Source organism: Tiliqua scincoides, chromosome 4 (genome assembly GCF_035046505.1).
Source record: "Tiliqua scincoides isolate rTilSci1 chromosome 4, rTilSci1.hap2, whole genome shotgun sequence".
Taxonomy (NCBI): domain Eukaryota; kingdom Metazoa; phylum Chordata; class Lepidosauria; order Squamata; family Scincidae; genus Tiliqua; species Tiliqua scincoides.
In genome coordinates, this window is record NC_089824.1 from 105,795,701 (window position 1) to 105,801,700 (window position 6,000).

Genomic DNA, 6,000 nt, shown 5'->3' on the forward strand with positions numbered 1-6,000 from the left:
TCACAGATGATGCTATGCAGTGCATAGAGGCTCTTTTCCTGCAGTAGTTTTGCTGTTGCTGGGAGCTCAGATGTCTTCTCAGTCCTGCCAATGGGTATCTTGTTCTCCCTGGTAATCCTCTATTGTAGAGCAGATAACAGACACACATACACACAAAGGTGGCTCAGTTTTCTGCCCTAGAGCTGTCCCCAGCGCTCCCTCCCAAGCGTCTTCTATTCCTTTTCTCATTTCTGCTTCTCTTAACCTGCCTCTGACTTTGCAGCACTGAGTTACAGAACCAGCTGGGCATTTGCCAACAACAGTAGCAGCAGCTGTCACCAGGCCAATTCCTATAATGGCTAATATAATGTTCCTTGTTGTTAATGTAGCGTGAAGTCCAGGCATTGTCCTCTGCAAGAGTTGTGGTGTGTCAGAGATGGGGGCAATTCTGGAGTGTGGAACTGGGATTCGCTACAATGACTGGCCTGTGGGTCTTGCCTCAGGCTTTCTCTTGCCCTTATATCCTGGGGCTGGGAAATAAAATTGAAATTCCACATTCTAGATTGACTCACAGATAGACTGAGAGGCAGGGCTTCTGAGAGGAATTTTATCAGGGGGTACAAAGTTTCTTTTGGGCCCCTTCCTAATGGGGGAGGGGCAATGGGGATAGGCAGAACAGGGGGCAAAATAGGGCAGGGGGATGGTACTGATCGCCAGAATAGTCTTTGGAGCCTAGGTCTGCTAGGCTTCCTGATGCAGAGCCCAGGTCTACCTGACCATGCAGCATTGGCAGCTAGATAAAGTAATATGAAAAACCAAACAAACTCCTCTCTAAAATCTTTGAAATATAGAAAATTCATTGCAAAAAATTAGCATCATTGTACTTAGGCTTTCACTAGAATGGACAGTGCCCTTTGTGTACCAAAACATACTTCTGGAGCAGCTGTGGCCCCGCAGCTGCATCCCTGAGATTCTATGCACTCCTTCATGGTTATTGGATCCACAAGCCAAAGAGCTACTGTAGCAGGCCAGTTTCCTTCCAGATTTGGCACTGTGTTAAGGAGGGTCATGGATGCATTCCTGGACCTGATTGTCACTGCATGCCCATGGTTGTGTCCCCAGCTTCAAGGCAGGCAGTGAGTTGGGTGAGATAGGAAAATGTAAGATCCCAGGAACTTTCTGGGCCCCCTCATAAGAACATAAGAACAGCCCCACTGGATCAGGCCATAGGCCCATCTAGTCCAGCTTCCTGTATCTCACAGTGGCCCACCAAATGCCCCAGGGAGCACACCAGATAACAAGAGACCTCATCCTGGTGCCCTCCCTTGCATCTGCCATTCTGACATAACCCATTTCTAAAATCAGGAGGTTGGGCATACACATCATGGCTTGTACCCCATAATGGATTTTTCCTCCAGAAACTTGTCTAATCCCCTTTTAAAGGCGTCTAGGCTAAACGCCAGCACCACATCCTGTGGCAAGGAGTTCCAGACCGACCACACGCTGAGTAAAGAAATATTTTCTTTTGTCTGTCCTAACCCGCCCAACACTCAATTTTAGTGGCTGTCCCCTGGTTCTGGTATTATGTGAGAGTGTAAAGAGCATCTCCCTATCCACTCTGTCCATCCCCTGCATAATTTTGTATGTCTCAATCATGTCCCCCCTCAGGCGTCTCTTTTCTAGGCTGAAGAGGCCCAAACGCCGTAGCCTTTCCTCATAAGGAAGGTGCCCCAGCCCCGTAATCATCTTAGTCACTCTCTTTTGCACCTTTTCCATTTCCACTATGTCTTTTTTGAGATGCGGCGACCAGAACTGGACACAATACTCCAGGTGTGGCCTTACCATAGATTTGTACAATGGCATTATAATACTAGCCGTTTTGTTCTCAATACCCTTCCTAATTATCCCAAGCATAGAATTGGCCTTCTTCACTGCCGCCGCACATTGGGTCGACACTTTCATCGACCTGTCCACCACCACCCCAAGATCTCTCTCCTGATCTGTCACAGACAGCTCAGAACCCATCAGCCTATATCTAAAGTTTTGATTTTTTGCCCCAATGTGCATGACTTTACACTTACTGACATTGAAGCGCATCTGCCATTTTGCTGCCCATTCTGCCAGTCTGGAGAGATCCTTCTGGAGCTCCTCACAATCACTTCTGGTCTTCACCACTCGGAAAAGTTTGGTGTCGTCTGCAAACTTAGCCACTTCACTGCTCAACCCTGTCTCCAGGTCATTTATGTCCAGTCCCTCCTTTGACTCCTGGGCCCCCTTTCTGAACCTGGGTCTGGGTGCCTGGACTCACTCAGTGAGGTATTTGAAAAGAAACAGGAACAACCTTTGTTCTGAAAGGGGCTCCACCACTTCCCTCTCCCCCTCCATCTTTGTGGTCCCCCAAGCCAGGGTTTTCATTCTTCAGTATCGGGAGACTATCCGCATACTAGACCACATGCCTTACGTAGTCTCTCCTTTCCCTCAGATCTCTCACTTTCCACTCAAATAAGAACAGCAACTTGCTCTTAAGGATGAGGCCTGCTGTGTCAGGGGAAGATTTGGGGGGGGGGGTATCTTCAGGGTGATAGCAGATTGATCATGAAAGGCAGCAGGGGAGATGCAGGGAGATTGTGTGTGTGACTCCCACACAGTAGCTGGAAGAAAACAGAGCCCCCATTCTCCCACTTACCTAAAGGACTGCAATTTTTGGGGGGTGGGGGGCTGGCTATCAAAAGATTGTGTGTGCACGCATGCATGCATGTGTGTATAAATGCATACCAAGTGCCTTTTGGCAATTCTTTGTACTGCAGGAACAGTATGATGACATCATAATGCATTATTTTGTGATGGAATATCCAAGTACCCCTTTTCCACTTCTTAATATGTGAGGGAGACGGACCAGGGACAGACTGCACTTGGTCCCAGTGTGGAAGGGATTGTCACTCCCGAATTGGCCTTTTCAGCCACACTAGACGCTGTTCCAGAACCACCATTCAGAGCGCGATACCATAGTCTTTTGAGACTGAAGGTTGCCAACAAAAATCTGTGAGTTTAAAGTCCTTCATATGGGATTTTTGACCCTTTCCCCACTGCTTTTGACATCAGTAAGTTTGGGAGATGAACAAGCATCCTAAGTTGGCCCTGTGGGGAAGCTCTTCTTTGCCACAGCTCCCCTCCTCCTTGACTTTAGCTCTAAAAGACAGTATCTCCTCCCCCTCAGTTGTGGGACGCAGGAGAAAAAAACACAACAGCAGAGATAGCTTGAACCATACTTTTGAGAATCTTTAGATTGCATCAGTCCATGATGGAGGGAAGTGATATTCTTGGCACTCAAGCCTCTTCTCTCAACAGTGGGGGACTTCCTCACCTTGTGAGAAATCCTTCATAGAGCGAGTTGAGAGCCTTTCTTGATATTTGGCAGGAAAAGACTGTCCAGGCGGCTCTGATAAAAAATTGCAGAAATGTGGAGCAGTTCCACTACATTTTGGAGATGCTCAAAGACATGGGCTACTACAGGGACCTGGATGCATGCAGGAGCAAAGCCAAGGAACTGAGGAGGAACTAGGAACTAATCAAGGACGGCAATATTTTATTTATTTTGATATTTCTCACATTTTTATACTACCTTTTCTCCAAGGAGCTCAGGGTGATGCACATGGTTCCTTTCCACCTTCTGTCTTCACAATGATCCTGTGAGGTTGGTGAGGCTGAGAGAGAGTGACTGGTCCAAGATCACATTTTTTGCATTCCAGGTCAAAGGTCAATCTAGTTCAGTGGTTCCCACCGTCCCTCCCAATCAAAATTCAGCATGGATTGCATACAGAAGCCTTGTGTTGTGCTGACATGTGCAGATGTGCTGATTTTTTTCTTTTTTTAAAGTTAGAAAGCTTGTTAATTTCTGTTCTCTCATCCTCAGTAGCAGCGACTCTTCACAAAAACTGTTAAGATTTTTGTAATAGAAAATGTATGCATTTATTCAAGAGATTTTCATCCTGTCTTTCCAGTTCTAAGAAAAGAAGTTCACTGTGGATTACAAGGTTGTTGTTTTTTTTAAAGTCAAAGCAATTAAAAACAGTGAAAATAGCAAGTATGTCCCAGAAGGAGAAGCTTGAAAAAAGTTAGAAAACTGTTTTTAGAGAACATCACAAAATAGCAAGATTTCCCAAGTTTTGTTAGCAACCGCAGGGATCCAACAGCTCTGACAATATCAGCTGAAAGCAAGCAAGCTACAAAAAAATGTCATGTAGGATGAGAACATTTAGGAGAAACAGGAGGAGGAGAGGGTAGGAGTGGAATGTCATTATGAATCATGTAGACGCTTTCTGTCAAGAGCCTTGACAAAATACTGTAAGCATTTCTCAGAGGCTTGCCTGTGATGCAGCATTCCTTCATATACAATGCTTGCCCTTCTCTGGAGAAGAGGTTAGCAGCCCAATCCTATCCCCCACCAGTTTATGCCATGCTGCCAGAGTGTGCACTGCATACTTTCGTGCTGGTTGGAGTGTCCAGACGGTTTGGTTGTCTGGCCTATCTGTCTTCAGGCCTATGCCACCTCTTTTGCTCCTGAGGAGTCTCCTGGAGATGGGGACCAACTATGAAGGGGGCGGGATAGGATCTTGGTGTGTGCCACTGCTGTCAATATCCTCCCTCTCCCACCTTTGGTTCAGTCTGCTCCCTCCCCTGTGTCCACCCCGAACCACTTCCTTTTCCCACCTTACCTGTTCCAGCATGACACCCAGGTACCATTGAACATGTGTGTCGGACCTCCAGCCATTTGCACTGTATGTCAGGAGTGTGGCAGCGGATCACAAGATTTGCTGCGTTAGCCCCTCCTTAAGTTTGGACTGTAGGTATATATGATGACCAGGGGAAAGGCCTTTTCAGCTGTGGCACCTGTCTTTGGAATCCTCTTCCAAAACAAATGCAGGATGTGCCTTGTTTGGTACCAGGTTGAAACCTTTATACAGTATTCTCCAAGGCTTTTAAGTGAATACTATCCCTGCTGTTCAATTTATTTTACTAACTCCTTTTTTCATCGCTTTATAAACTGTTGGTTCTGCTGTTTTACTATTTTACTGTTCATATTTATATAGTTTGGCTGTACTTGTCGACTAAAGAGGCGACTAAACAGCCACTAAAGAGGCGACTAAACAGCCACCGGGTAGATGGAACTCGTCAGCCTGGGAAGGCAGCTCATCTAAGAGAAGGAAAACTCTGATCCCAAACCTCCACAGCCTTGTGGCTACATCCAGTTATGGAAGAGGCTTCAGGAGTCAACCTTGAGGCAAAATCCGGAGCCGGAGTCCCTGAGGCAGTTCATGGCTGAACACAGTCACGTTCTGGCAACTCCTGCGACGCCGCTGGAACCAACCGTATTGGCCTCTGCCTTTCCATTGGACCATTTCAGCGACATGGAGAGGGGGGATTTGCTGCATGGGTAACAGTCTATCCTCCATATCTACTTGACCCAGGCTTCGTGCACTGGAGAGGACGCTCTGTTCCAGAACACTATTCAGAGTGCGATACCATAGTCTTCTGAGACTGAAGGATGCCAACAAGATTTATATAGATATGAGCCATTGGACTGGACTGGAGTTCATTAAGGTTCTCAACAGCTTCTGCCAAAGCCAGTGAAATAGACAACTCCAGAGCCAGTATCCAGAGAAAATGGATATGACCTATGTATTCCAGCACCTGAACTACCTGTGCAGGATTACATTAACCTGGAATACATAAGGGAGTGGAGTTTGGGTGTCTCTACAGAGTTTTTGAAGTGGTCTTCAGCATTAAAAACTCTGTTTGTGACTCTAAACAGAATACAGTCTTTTTTACATGAATGACGAGGTTCATTTTAATGATATTCAGACCCTATTGGATGATTAAATTGCGTTCCACATTAGAACACCTTTATTTTGCATGGCTGAGATGTGATGGCAAAGGACTGAATCATCCTCTGTTTTCCCTAAGAAACTATGCAAAAATGCAAATGCTGCACACCAAAACATTTCCTGTTACGGAGCAACG